This window comes from Lactuca saligna, chromosome 8, assembly GCF_052625555.1.
Source record: "Lactuca saligna cultivar CGN05327 chromosome 8, ASM5262555v1, whole genome shotgun sequence".
Lineage (NCBI taxonomy): Eukaryota > Viridiplantae > Streptophyta > Magnoliopsida > Asterales > Asteraceae > Lactuca > Lactuca saligna.
Window position 1 is genome coordinate 36,513,134 of NC_136424.1, and position 15,334 is coordinate 36,528,467.

A 15,334-nucleotide genomic window follows, 5' to 3' on the forward strand; every position below is an offset into this window, starting at 1 on the left:
CTTCAATACCCTTGATTATTTTAAATTTGGTATTCCTTAATTGCATATCCTACTATCTTAAATTAAATTTCACAAATTTGATTTTTTTAATTTTAATTTGAATTTACGTTTAGAAAGGTTGGAATATGATAAGTTTTAGATGCAATTCAAAATCAACAATACCATCAACACGTTTAAAATGCTTAAAATTCGAAATTATTATAGAAATTTGTTAAATAAAATCCCATGATATCAGAACCATTTCTGTGAATATCATTATAATCTTATAGTTTAGAGTTTTGACCGACCATTTATACAAATTTGTAACTAATAGGGGATAATACAAAAAACATGATTTGTAATACTTTGATTTATTTTAAGCAACGTTATAGAGATGACATTTTACTCTCAATTTGATATTACTATCTTTGATTTATTTTAAATAACATTATGGAGATGATTTTTTACAAATAATAGCATTCTACTTTGATTTATTTTTAAAAAACATTATGTTATAAACAAGTGATAATGTTTACTTTCAATTTGATATTACTACCACCATAACTTCACCACCATTAGATGTTCAAATAACAATTTGATAATTTGAAATTTTTGATAACAACGCATGAGCTAAAAAAAATTGATAATTTGAAACAAGACATAATATGGAAATAAAAAAACAACATTATTTTCCAACACTAAATATCTGAAACAATGTATAATCTAATTAAAAAAAATCTGAAACAACGCATATTTTGAAAAATCTGAAACAAGAATAAAGTTACAATAAAGTTCCAACACCAAACACTTTCAATCCTGATTTTTGTTTAAGGTTTAACCAAATCTTAGTTTCAGATTAGGTCTAAGTTATTTAGCAATAAAGTAGGAATGAGTTGAACAAATTGAATCACCTGGTGTAAGTAGAGTGAGAGTAAACCAAAGAAGTTAAAAAAATCTTATAAATAATTTAAATGTTTCATAAATATATTACCCGTGGTTCCCACGGGTTGTAACCTATTTGGAAATAAATAATGGGATCTATGCAGTATATTGCTCCAAACTATACATGTTTTGGTGTATGTAACGCCCGCAAATCCGGGCTAGTCAATTAGAGGCAATAGGGGTCGAAAACGACTTTTCGACAAAAGATTATTTAGAACAAATAATCTTAACCAAGTTGTAGAATATGTCACAAGGTTTCCACACATATAAAGAACGCCGAAATCCGAGTTAACGAAGAAGTTATGACCCGTTGAAGTTTCGCGACGGAACCGACACGATACCGGGAAGCGTAAATAGTGAATTTACGATAGAGCGAGATTTAGCCTTAGCGATCTAAACAAAAGTCATAGAATATGTTAAACTAAGAACATCGATAAAAAGAACGCCCAAATCTGACTTCGTATGAAGAAGTTATGATTTTTCAAAGTTTCGGACTAGCAGTGTACAGCCCGAAATTCAAATATTAGATCGAACGGTTTTTAGCCAACACAACCTAAACGAGAATCGAAGATCTCATTAAGATCAGTGTAACGAGAAAAAGATGGGTGAAAACGGACGTCGGATGAAGAAGTTATGAGGATTTAACGGACCAACCTTGTCCCGGTCTGTTAAAAATATAAAATTTAAAATCGAGTCAAAATTAGCCGACAAAGTCTAAACGAAAGTTGTAGAGTATGTTCCCACCTTCGCGTGGATATACAGAACATCGAAAACGGAGCTCGTATGCGAAAGTTACGAATTTTTAAAGTTGAAGCATGAAATTGCGAAGTTTGTTGCAAATCCGATGACGTGGCTTAATCCAGACCGTCGCTTGCTGAACACAGAGTCGCTTCGGATGACGACACGTCGCCCTCGCTTACCCCCCGCGTCCGAAGTCTGTACGCCCTGCGTACCCCGCCTTACCTCTTCCGGTGTTGCGAGCCAGCTGGTGCGAAGCTGGCACCCTTATCCGAGCATTACGCCCAGCGTAACCTCGGTACGCCCAGCGTAACCGAAGCTGTTGGCGCCTATAAAAAGGGTCCGAACTCCTCCGAATTTCACACACCAATTCTCATTCTCTCTCTAGTTTCTTTCTCTCTCTAAGGTTCCAAACCATCCCTAAAGTCTAGGTGAACCCCTAGCACCCTAAGGAAGCCTCGAGGCTCCCGGAGTCCCGAGAAAAAGGAGTCTTTCGGTTTCGAAACGCTGCTGCAATTAAGTCCCAGTTTTCGATAAAATTCGCTGTAAGTGTGCTACGCTTACGCAGTTTTTAATATAGCTTTCGAATAATTATAGGAATGTTATTAGGTCCTTAAAATAATTATTTGGGCTATTATTATGAGTTATATTTAGTGTTATTAACGCTTATATAATAATAATAATAATAATAATAATAATAATAATAATAATAATAATAATAATAATAATAATAATAATAATAGTCAGACTAATTAATTTGCCGCGGTTATCGTTAGACTAAACCCTAGTGGTATTGGTACTAGGTGTTATCGAAGGAAATTGTTTTGAGAGTATCGAAGCGCTGTCCGAGTGCTGAGTCACCACCTTTCAGGTGAGTGCATGGTCCCTTTCATCTTACACATAGATATGAAGTATTTTATTATAAATTACGTGCTATATGCGCATATTGTCTGAATAGTTGTTGTCTATGCTGATGAAAGATTTTATACATATTTTAAATGATTTAAACTGTATATGTATTTTATATCTACAAAATGTGTTTGGGTAAAACATGGGTAGATGTAATAGTTGATGTGTGACAAAATAAAATAATGAGAGGACTCGTTGTAGCTGTTCTTGATGATCTAGTCATCTAGCGGAGTAAAGATGACGACCACGGACTATTCTAGACAGTTCAGTGGAACACTAGCAGGCTCGCAACCTGTAGGTGTTTATTCGAACTGTATGTTTATTTGAACTGTGTGTTTATTCGAACTGTGTGTTCATTCGAACTGTGTGAACTGTGTGCTCACCAGGTACACTCCATCCCAATGATAGTCCTTTGACTAAGTCCCTTGTGTTAGATGTTTTAGGGACGTAATGTGAAGATAACGGGAATGGGTAATTGGGTTGATTGTTTGATGTTTAAAAATAATAACTATATTATTGTGGGTTGAAAACCCTATGTGCTTACCAGGTTTCCCAACCTGACCCACTCAGTTTATTTATATCACAGGTGTTGATATGAAGTGACATTACACTGAGAGATTTAAAGAGATGTAGATCACTAGTGTAAATAATTGTAAGTTCTGTTTATGCTTATGTTTCTGTATTAACGATGACATCCCAAAAGTTTTAAAATGAAATAAATACGTTTCTTCGAAAATTTTTTAACAACGTATTTACCATGTTTTTCTGGGAACAAATTCCGCAACATTTTTATAAAATGAAGTACTCTGATTTTTATAAAGCATAAACAAAATCGGTCTTTTCTGGCCGTGATTTTGGGGATGTCACAGTGTAGATATAGGCAGTAATATCAACTTTTGTGGGTTAATTACGTTAGTTGCTTCGAAGTCCAGATTACACACTAATCAAATATGTTTATTTTTTCTGTATCCTAGATCAAATATAGTTATGCAGATTTTTGACGATAATTGTCAAATATTTTCTTAGTTTTGTTAGTAATATGTCTCCTAACATAATACAATTGTTTGTTGTTAATCATGTCATGGAAAATGGTGTTATCTATTTCCAAGGGAAAACTGTTCCGGTGGCAGTGGTTCTTTCCATGCTAGAAATAATCAAATTTGTAATTTATTACCTATAACATTAAATCATGTTCCTTCTTACAATGGGCCTGTAAAAGGGGGTGGATTTAGGTATAAAGGTAAGGTTGTTGTTGATGTTGGTCCAACAATCGATGTTGATTAATCTGTAAATGTAAATTATCAGGAAAAAACTAATGGCATTAGTTGATGATGGTAATATAATTCCACATGGAGACCTAGTGAAACAAGTTTAGAGCTTCACTAAATTTGCTAGGGAGGAGACTGAATCTGAAAATGAGAAAACTAATCCCCGACAAGTACGAAAGGCCCGATAGGATAAGTGTTCTTATTGTTTTTCATATTCTGGATAAACAAAAACCACTCATTGGAGGATGCTTGATCCCTTACCATTGCCTGAGTTATCATCAAAAATGTAAAATTATAGTAGTTAACAATCATTATTTGTATGTGAAGTTGTTTCAGTTGTTCAAAAGCAAAGAAGACCTTAAGCTTAATTTGGTATTCAAATGTGTTACTAAGGGCTTTCAAATGAGAGTGGGCAAATCGACAAAAGACTGATTTAAAGTTGTTTCTTTGCAAAATATTGTAAATAGCAGTTAAGGTCTACAAAAGATTAAGACATTATATCATTTCAAGTCACTAAATTATCGAAAAGCCACAGTTGCTCAAACACACAAGTTTGTCCCCTTCATTGCCAAGCCAACAAAAAAGTGTTGGGTCATTTTTTGAAGGACACATTAGTTTATATACATGGAATATGTTGCGAGGAAAACATATTCAAAAAACTTTAAATGACCGTCTTAGTGTATATATTTCGTAGAAGCAAGCATGGAGTGCAAAATTGTATGTTATAAATTTTTTAGATGCACCCCTAAAGAAAGCTTTCAAAGACTTCCTTTATATTGTTACAATTTAATGCGGAAGAATCCAACGACCGTTGCACATATAAAGACATATAACAACAACAAATTTGAATATGTTTTCTCCACTATCGGTAATCCCTCTTATCTTATAGTTCTCTATCTAGCTGCATTCTAACACCCTCTTTAGGCTCTTCGGTATTCCTTCATGATTGAGGCGGCAAGTCGCTTTCTTGCCCTATTCTGAATAGAACTGAAACCGTCTTTGTTTAAGAAGTTAAGCTACAATGCAATCTCTCTTTCTGGCGCAAAGAATGCCTACTTACAGCAGCGATATTGAAAGTATACAGATCGATATTGAAGTGAGATATTCAATCCTCTTTCTATTGAATGGTATTTCACTTCCTTTCATGTACAAGTATTGCAACTGAGACTGAGAGACAAGGGAGATCCCATTGAACTTGCCTTGATTGAATGAAGGCTAGCTGACTTCGATACTGAATGAACTCGCATGCTGCTTCCTTGTGCTTTTAAGATCGCTAGCAATTTTCAACTTTCTTCTTAGGCGCATGTCTCAGCAACACAAAACGAGGGTTTCACTCGTTATAGGACTTGACCAAACATCTCACGACACAAGCTGACGACAGCCATGCAGCACCAGTATGAAAGTCAGTACCATCCCGTTAAGGACAGGTTTTCATGTTCATATGTCAAGGGCTGGTAAGGTTTTGAGCGTTGTATCGAATTAAACCACATGCTCCACCGCTTGTGCAGGCCCCTGTCAATTCCTTTGAGTTTTGATCTTGCGACCGTACTCCCCAGGCGGAGTGTTTCATGCGTTAGCTGGGCCCCTGATCCGCGTAGACCAAGGGCGAACACTCATCGTTTACGGCATGGTTGTGGTATTATTCCGTATGTACATTTTTTATACTTCTTATACATGTATTGGATCGAATTACTAAAATATTATATTATTGTTTAGATTTAAGCTTTTCAAACATGCATGCATCCTATTATTCTCATTGACAAATCCCACCTACAAGGGATATACTTGGGATCTATGTTTCTAGCAGTATCCATGGACGGTAATAACCTAATCCTTAAAATAGCATTTGGCGTTAGAAAAACATAAAGTGTGGAATCTTGGATATGATTTTTATCGAGACTGAAAGAATGTAATTTATATATGGTCCATTTGGCTATCATATATATAATAGAGCCAATTTTATTGAAATGTTTATTCAAGTCATGTTCCCAAACACATACCATGTACTCTTTTGTCACCATTCGTTCATGAATATACGAACAAATATCGACAAACAAGATAAAAATCAAAAATTTTTCTTTGGGAGGCATGCAAAGCTTACTGAGAGTCTGATTTGAAAGATAGTTTGGGTAGGCTATGATGTGATCTGGCTGATGATTTCCGTACATGTATAGAAAAAATCGGTAGCCATAAATGGGTTGGGGAGTGTTTATTTGGGGTTCGTTATAATTTAATGACATCAAACAACGTGGAGTCCGTCAATACATTATCAAAAGATGCACGGAAACTACCAATAATAATGTTGATTGACTTTTTTTCGATTAAAAATGTGGCAATGGTGGTGTCAATGGCATAACATTATTGGTATATAAATAAATTATAGGCTTATTGACATAAAAGCACATGAAATTTTCACTTTTGGATTTAAATGACCAATATTGGCAGTATTGGCCACGGCGTGGTGGAGGCTAGCATGAAAACCCTATTTTTATGAATTTGCTTCCTATTTAAAGGAATCAGGAGGCTAGTGTTTGGTCATCCTTAGCCTCCATCAGTTCTCTCAAGCCCCCAAAGAAACCCTTATCACTTTCCTCCATTATTGAGTTAGTTTTGGTGTCCCTTGAAGCTAAAGAAGGAGAAAGGAAGCAAAGATCAAGCAAGAAAGTCTCCATTCTTCACTCTAGCACTCTTCTGGACCTTTGTAAATGTCTAAGACTCATCTTTTCTGGTCAACGGGTTTGTCATTTAAGTCTGCATCAAATTTGTATCCAAAATCCATTGGGGTTTTTACGGTATTGGGTTTGCCCATTGAAAAGCGAGTGAGTAGGTTTTTGACATAATTCTCTTGGTTGATGAAAATGCCATCAGTTGACTGTTTGATTTGAAGTCTGAGAAAAGTAGTCATCTCCCCAATCATGCTCATTTCAAATTTGCTCTTCATTAGATCTGCAAACTTAACACTCAAAGATTCATCAGTAGAACCGAAAATAATGTCATCAACATATATTTGTACGATTAAAAGATGTTTATTAAAGATTTTACAAAAGAGGGTTTGATCGATTAAACCTCTTTTAAAACCTGATTCTTCGAGAAAAGTTGACAACATGGCATACCAGGCTCGGGGTGCTTGTTTCAAGCCATAGATAACTTTCTGCAATTTAAAGCTGTGATCTGGAAATTTAGGATCTTTGAAAATTGGTGGTTTTTGGATGTATACTTCGCGATCTATCTCTCCATGTAGGAATGCATATTTAACGTCTATTTGGAATATTTAGAAGTTCTTATGTGCAACATATGCAAGAAAGATGCAAATTGCTTCAATTCTGGCAACTAGAGCATATATTTCATTGTACGTAGTCGATTCCTTTTTGTTGTGAATATTCTTTGACTACAAGATGTGCCTTGTTTCGACAAATGATTCTTTGATCATCAGTCTTGTTTCTGTATACCCATCTTGAACCTATAATAGTAACATCGGGTGGGGTAGGAACAAGATTCCATACGTTATTTCTTTCAAATTCTGCTAGATCTTCTTGCATAGCTTTTACCCAGTCTGGATCTTTTAGAGCAAAATGTATGGTTTTGGGTTCAGTCATGGATAAAAAGGCTCCAAATAAACATTCATTTGTGGATATTTCTCTAGTTTGAATGCATGAGTTGGGTTCTACGGTGATTTGGTCTGTGGTATGATTTCTGGTTCACTTTATTAAGCGATTCTCCTCCTCTATAATAATTGGAATTTCAGTATCCCATTGTTCTTCTCCGGGTGTTTTATCTTGGACTAGGTTTAAAGGTCCCCCCATAAATGATGCATCAGGATTCTTTTGGCTATTTGTGGATGGGGTGTTCAAAGGAGGATTTGGTGGTTGTTCCAAAATGGAAGTATGTGTTGGTGGTTCCCCCTCGTATTAATCTGCATCATTTTGGTTTGTTTGTGGAATTCCTTCACTAGGTGTTCTTGTAGAATCAGTTGAAGTAGTTAGAAGTTCAGAATTGTAAGCGGTTTTGGGTTGTTCAAAAAGTAAATCAAGATCGATTTCAATATCTATTTCAAGAGACGGTGTTTGTTGAATTAGATTTTGAAAAATATTATCAATCATTTTAGAACCAAAATGTTCACAATCCAATTTTATGACATAAAATTCATCGAAATGAACATCAGTACTTTCTTCAATTACTCTGGTACATTTGTTCAGTACTCGATAAGAAGCTGAGGAATACGAGTAACCAAGGAAAATTCCTTCGTACAACCTTGATTCAAATTTTGAAAGGTGATCTTTATTATTCTTTACGAAGCATCGACAACCAAAAATATGAAAAAATTTGATGTTTGGTTTTCGGTTGTTGATGACTTCATATGGTGTTTATGAAGATGTTCATAGATTAAGGAAAGATTTTGAGTGTAGCAAGCAGTGGCTCTTGCTTCTGCCCAGAAGTATTGTGGAATATCAGCGAAGATAAGCATTAATCTTGCAACTTCACATAGAGTTATGTTTCTTCTTTCGATACATCTCATCTTTCTTCCGGATCTCCTTTTCCAACTGTTGGATCTGCTACTCATGACGAATATGAGTTTTCTTGATGAGTTGCAAGCATTCAACATATCGTCATGAACCTTTAACATCTTGGTGATGGTGTCAAGATAGTGATCGACACTTTCATCATATTTCTTCTCAACTTCCTGAATGGTTTGTTTGAGCCTTAAGGAAATGAGTTGATCCAGTTGAGCTTCGTGTTCTTCAGTAGAGGGTCCGGACATGGTTACTAAGGACTGGAGAATGGCATCAAGTTTCGAATCCAGTCCGCAAACCTTTTCATCTATTTTGGAGTTGAGTCCAAAAACTGAAGCTTCAAGTGTATCCACCTTCTTCATGGTGTCTGATACATTGGATTGGATGTCAAGCAGAGAAAACGGATCAATGTAGTCTCCTACGGAGGATCTGGTGTCTGATTTGGAGTGTTGAGGCTTGTGTTTGTGAGGTTCCGGGTTAACTGAAGGACCAAGCTTGTTGGTAGCAGCAACATCTTGAAGTTTCTGAGTAGATTCAGTTTCATTGGCATGAGTGGATGAGGGTGATCCGAAGTAAAAAGATGATTTTGATGAGGATGGCTTGGATTGAAATTGCACAGTGGGTAGAATATGAGTGTCAGCAACAGTTGTACCATCTTCATTAAACATCACTTCTTTGGAAAGTTTTTCGTCCGGATCTGTCTGAATAAAATTGTTGTGAGGAGTTGCTAGAGATTCTATGGAAGCAAATTCCTGATCGGTTTCATCATCGGTGGGAGCAACAAATGGTTGGTTGCTCTGAATGGCTCTATTCCGCATCGAGATAAGTGTAGCTTCATCATGGGACCTTGTAAGTTTCGGATGCCTTGAATGTGCCCTACTAACAAAATCTTCCAAAAGGGGATCATTAGAACCTAGTCGTCCTGTACCCTTACTGGGTATCAGACCAGTTGGGGCACCAGAAGTAGGAGGGACACTTCCCGCTTCGGAATGCTTGGGGTCTGGAACAGGGGTTCTAGAGAGTGTGTGTGTGTGTATGTAGAAAGAGATGTGATATAAAATGTGACTCGTGGGTGAGTTCCAGGGGGTACAAGGAACTTTTTTCAACACCAACATCACCTTGTTGGGAAGGTGAGGGTGGATTATGAGCAGACTCCCCGTGAGTGTGTGCAAGTGGTTTTGAAACATCAAGGGGTACCTCAGATGAGTGGATTGGAGGGGTGTTCGGCTGGCTAGAGTCGGCCTGAATGTCATGAGCTCCTTCCTTTTGGGAGGAGGAGCTGACTTTGGTTCTCTTTTTAGGCTTTGACTTAGATGGAGAAGTCTTCCTTTTTTCAGACTTTTTGATCTTTTCTCTGGACATAGTGGGATTCGCCTCTTCCGGATTAGGCTCAACAGAGACAGGGGCAGCTTGAGTTGGTTCGAACACAACCGAATTCTCTAGGTGGTGTTTCAAATAAATTGATTTGGAAGGTATTAAGGCCAACATATGTGCCGGAAGACGTCTTACAGGTGCAAAGGAAGCTTGGTCCAGAACTCTATAGTGCTTAACAGTTTTAAAGGATAGATATACCTCTTTTGGAATGGTGAAAATCGGAATAGGTTCGGATCTTTCTCTACAGATCTCATGGATCATCAAGGCCCAAAACCTAGGGCTTGAAATTTCATTGATCTTCTATTTAATGTAAAATTTTCGGAAATCCTTCCATAACACTTCCAGAAGATCGATTGTATTGGTGTGTCTGGAATAGATGTTGTATACCACATACAGCCAGTCCTTGTTCAAGGTGTCCGTACCACCATGCTTTTCGGACAACCCCTGATAATGAAGTGCATCAACATGGTCCAGAGACCGGAAACCGCTAACTTCTTGAATTCCTTGGCTTTGTAGTCTTGATTGTACCCAATGTGATTCAAAAATTGTTGGAATTCTTTGTTGGTTGGTTCCTGAACCTTAAATCCTTTAGGGTTTTCATTGATGCCGATAGCCCTAAGAAAATTCGATTTGTGGATGGACACAATTCTGTTACCTATGATTTTTGTTTTGAGAATCCCATTGTAAATCTTGATTCTTGTAAAAGCTTTGTGCAGAAGATTGAGTGGTAAAGGAGGTTCTCGGATTTTAGTAAGTGGAATGGTTATGGGATGATGAGCAATGAACTCGATCATCACTCTAATGGTTTCATCAAAATCCATGGGATTTATCGAGAAAAGTTGAGTTATGTCTCTAAGGAATGGTTCAGATGAGTGTGAGGATGATGATTCTTTAGAAGATTTCTTCTTGGTGACAGATTTCTACGGTGTAGAAGCAGTTTGAGCAATTTTTGTGAAGATGATTGAGACGCCTTTGTTGCAAAGGGATGATAGCTTGAAGAACACACACACTCAAAATAAATTTGGGGTTTTTTGAGAGTTTGAGCGCATAAAGAGACAAATGGGGGTTTAACAAGGTTTATATGGGTGATGAAAACGGGTCGGGCAGGAATAGTAATGATGAGGGTCCGATATGGAAATCGGTTGCATTTAATGTTTATCCGTTTTAGGGGGTGAGTTGACCTAGGATAGCAAAAGGGTGGGATGGATGATAGCTTAAAATGGAAACCCTGAATGGCGATGTGATTGTTGCTTTTTGGGAACATGCAATCATGGTGCGAATTTCAAGGAAGACACGAAAAGGGTCCTTTGAAAAGTAACTGATAAATGTTTCACCTTAAAAACCTTTGGTCTTTTGGATGATTATGAAGTGTATTCCGAAGCAAAGTGACTTTGAAATTCTGGAGCAATGTTTTCTTTAAAAAATTCCAAAGTAGAAAGATTTTGAAAGATTCCGAAGAAGGTTTTGAGAAAGAGCATTCTGGAAGTAGAATTTGAGAGAAAGAGTTTCGGAGCAAATTTAGGAAACATTCTGGAGTCAAGAGTTGAAAAATCCATAGTGAATTTGAAAAGGGACCAGAGTGCATTTCAAAACGTTTCAGACAGGTTTGAAATTCTTCCGGAGCCAAATTGAAAAAAAAAAAAACTTTAATGTTCCGGAGCAAGATTCTTTAAAATTCCAAAAAAAATTAGACAGTTTTCATAGCAATGTTTAGAGTGTTTCGGAGCAAAAAGAAAGAATTTATTACCATTCTGGATTTAAATTCCAAGATGATTTTATGAAGTTGGTTCCGAGGTATGATTTTAACCAATGTGACTATATTGATCTTTGAACGTCAAGACTTAGGAGTTGTACAAATTACACTGAGATAAAGGTTAGATAAAAAGACACATAATATGATCTTAATTGTTCCGAGAGGTGATGGTTCCGAAATGTAAAAGAATTTTGCTTCGGAACCAGCTATACTTTCTGATGTTGCCATTGGAGAGTACATACCTCTTGAAAGAATCGAGGATTAGGTATCATCATATCCATTTTTTTTCAGAAAATCATTGACCTTGGTTTTGTCTAATGCCTTAGTAAAGACATCAGCAATTCATCGTCAGATGGAACAAAGATGAGTTCAATATTGCCATTTAAAACATGATCTTTTATGAAATGGTACCGTATATCAATGTGCTTCGTCATGGAGTGATGAACTGGATTGTGTTGCAATTGCACTTTGAGAATCACAATAGATTGGAATACGTTGGAAGCGGTAACCATAATCCAAGAGTTGAGATTTCATCTAGAGAACATGTGAAGTGCAGCTAGCAGCAGCAATATATTCTGCTTCAGCTGTTGATAAAGCAATGTAGTTATGTTTCTTAGATGACCAGCTAACCAATCAACCACCTAAAAATTGACAGCCACCAGATGTGCTTTTTCTGTCCAATTGAAGACCGTCATAGTTTGAATCTAAATATGCTTGAAGAAGAAAACTATCATTTGTTGGGTACCAGATTCCGAGATTCTTTGTGCATTTGAGGTATCTTAATATTTGCTTAATAGCCAAAAGATGCGACATCTTTGGATTGACTTGAAATCTAGCACACAAAAATGTTGAAAACATAACTTCTGGACGACTTGCTGTGAGATAGAGTAGGGATCCAATCATTCCTCTATACTTCTTTTCATCAACTTCTACACTTTAAGGGTCTAAAAAGATTTTATGTCTGAAACCCATTGGTACCTTGGCTGAGGCACAGGTGTCCATTAAGTAGTTTTTGAGGAGTTCCGAAATGTACTTCTCTTGGTGAATGAAAATTTCTCTGTTTGTTTGTTTAACTTGGAGACCAAGAAAGAAGCTTAATTCCATATTCATACTCATCTGAAACCTACTGACCATTAACTTAGCGAAGTCATCAACCATTGAATAATCGGTGGATTTGAAAATGATGATCATCGACATAAATTTGGACCAGCATGAGATGTTTTTCATTTGATCTACAGAACAAAGTGGGATCTAGAATTCCTCTTTGAAATCCTGAACGTTTGAGAAAGTCAGTGAGGGTCTCGTACCATGCCCGAGGAGCTTGCTTAAGGCCATAAACAACTTTCCGTAGTTTGTAGTAATAATTTGGGAAAGAAGGATTGACAAAATGGGAGGCTATTGAAAGTATACTTCAGTATCAAGTTCACCATTTAGAAAATCACTCTTAACATCCATTTCGTAAACCTTGAAGCCTTTGTGAAAAGAATAAGCAAGAAAGATTCTGATGGCTTTAAGAAGTTCAACAGGGGAAAATGTTTCGTCATAATCAAGATCTTCAATTTTAGAGGATAGGACAGGTAAGGAGGGTTGAATAGGTGGAATTGCGGATTTTAGGGGGTCCGAGATGGATGGGTTTGGAACAGATCGTTTAAAAGAACTGACAAGAGCAAGGGGACCTCCAGAGAGTTCTCTTAATGTCTAAGTAACATTCGATTCATGACCTTGCAGTTCATGAAATAGTTGATAAAGCTTCAACTTTTTCAGAGATCCATTGCTTTGAAGACAATACTTCACATTTCCCTGTCCTTTACCAAGGATATTTATGAACTTGAGATTCTATTCCAAAGGAGTTGGTACAATCCCATGAGCAGTCATATCGTTTACTACGATTCAACATCGATTGGAGGCAGATGCAACTGATTCACCAAGAGTTTTTGTAAAGGTGTCAAACTCATTTACAACAGATGTCAGATGCTTGTCTTTCATATTCTTAGAACCTTCGATCAAATATTGAAGAGTGTTCCAAATCTCTTTGGCAGATTTACACATCTTAATGTGTTCAAAGAGAGATGGTGGAACGCCAAACACCATTTCAGAGAATTCCACTAGATCAGCATGTAGCTTCTCAATATTGTCAGCAGTGAGATGAGTTGGGCGTTGTTCATCTTGACCCATGAGTTGAGAAGCAACATCTCTAACTGTTATTCTAACTAGAACATGAGGACCTTCTTTGACGGATCTCCAGATAGCTTCACCTTTCTCTTTGTCCAGTAAAAATCTTTCCATTCTGACTTTCCAATGATCATATTCTTCAACAACTAGCAGTATGGCACGAGTAGGGCAACCCAAGCTATTTTCTATTTGCATTGAATACATTTGTTGAAGATTAGAAGAAGCCATTAAAGTTAAGATATCTTCAAGAAAAAGCGGTATGCAGAAGAACTTTTATCCTGAACATAGAAATTGTTGAAATACCAAGGTAATTTCAAACCAACTATAATCTGATCTTTTGGATTCAAAGGACAACCACTCAAGCTCTGATACCAATTATGAGAACAAACGATCTGATGTGCAAGTACAAGGTTTGAGGATTCGAACCTCGAGTTAACGCTTAAGATCAATGTATGCTTACTAAGGAATGTTCCACTCAAGTCTGGTAAGATCAGTCAAGTGTGAGTTAATGCAATCAACAAATTATTCAAGATATTAATGATGGGTGAAGATAATGATCAAGGTAAAGATAATAAATGAAGAACAAGAAGAATGTTTGAGAGAATAAGTTAGAAAGTGAAGTAAACTAGAATATTGTTATAAGTGTTTGAACAATCCGTCACTTGATTCAACATTGAAAGCTCTTATAAATAGGAGAACATTAGACATCGTACTGACTGATTACATACATAGGAGTGGATAATAGAGTTACTTCTGACACTCTGATTATCTGTGTTTGAAAAAAGAAACTAAGTCTTATGACAAGTTAAATCAAGCTAAGTGACAAATAAAATTAATACAACTAGATAAAGTATTGGTTCGGACAAGCTAACATTCCTGACACATTATCTATTCCAGAATGCCTTCAACTGATCTTCTCATCCGGAGCAAGGCTTCAAGTTCGGACACAAAACTAATTTCGTAACATCTTCCATTTCGGAACTTTGACTGACTTCGGAACTCCAAAAATGTTAGTGATTGCTAGAGGCTCACTTTCAGATTCTAACAACGGTTTGGCCTTGGTTGATCCCTTTCCATTGGGAAGTGAAAAATTTTCTGGAGTTCCAATGTTACCATTTTTAATGTCCATGGAAGTTTAGGAGATTGATGTTTTAGTCAAATTTACTTCACAAGTGCGCCAAATTGTTGTTGATTCAGGAGTAATTAGCAAATACGTCAGATCAATAAGGGTCAAGTCGTGTTCTGTCATATAGTAGTCTTTAACAAACTGACTATATGACTTGGGAAGTAACTGAAGAACCAAGTCAATGGCCAACTTTCTCGGGAAAACAACACCCAACATCCCTAGTTTATCAATGTGTGACTTCATCTCCAAGATGTATGCACATACAGACCTATTAATGAGAATGTCTTATCCTACCCGTTCGACTAACGAACCTCCACTAAGCAAGAGTGTGGTGGGTAAGAGTGTATACCCAATGGCGGTCATTTTACAGGCCGTTTCCTTAAACACCCCTTATAGACCAACTTCGTGAATGAGGCCTACTAACAGTAAGACTGACTTTTAACATATACATATATAATATACTATACTTTTAATTTTATATAGTATAAGGGTGTATTTTAAACCTTTAGAATACTAGGAGGTTTAATCTTTTAAATAAATTAGACTTTTAATTCAGTTAAAA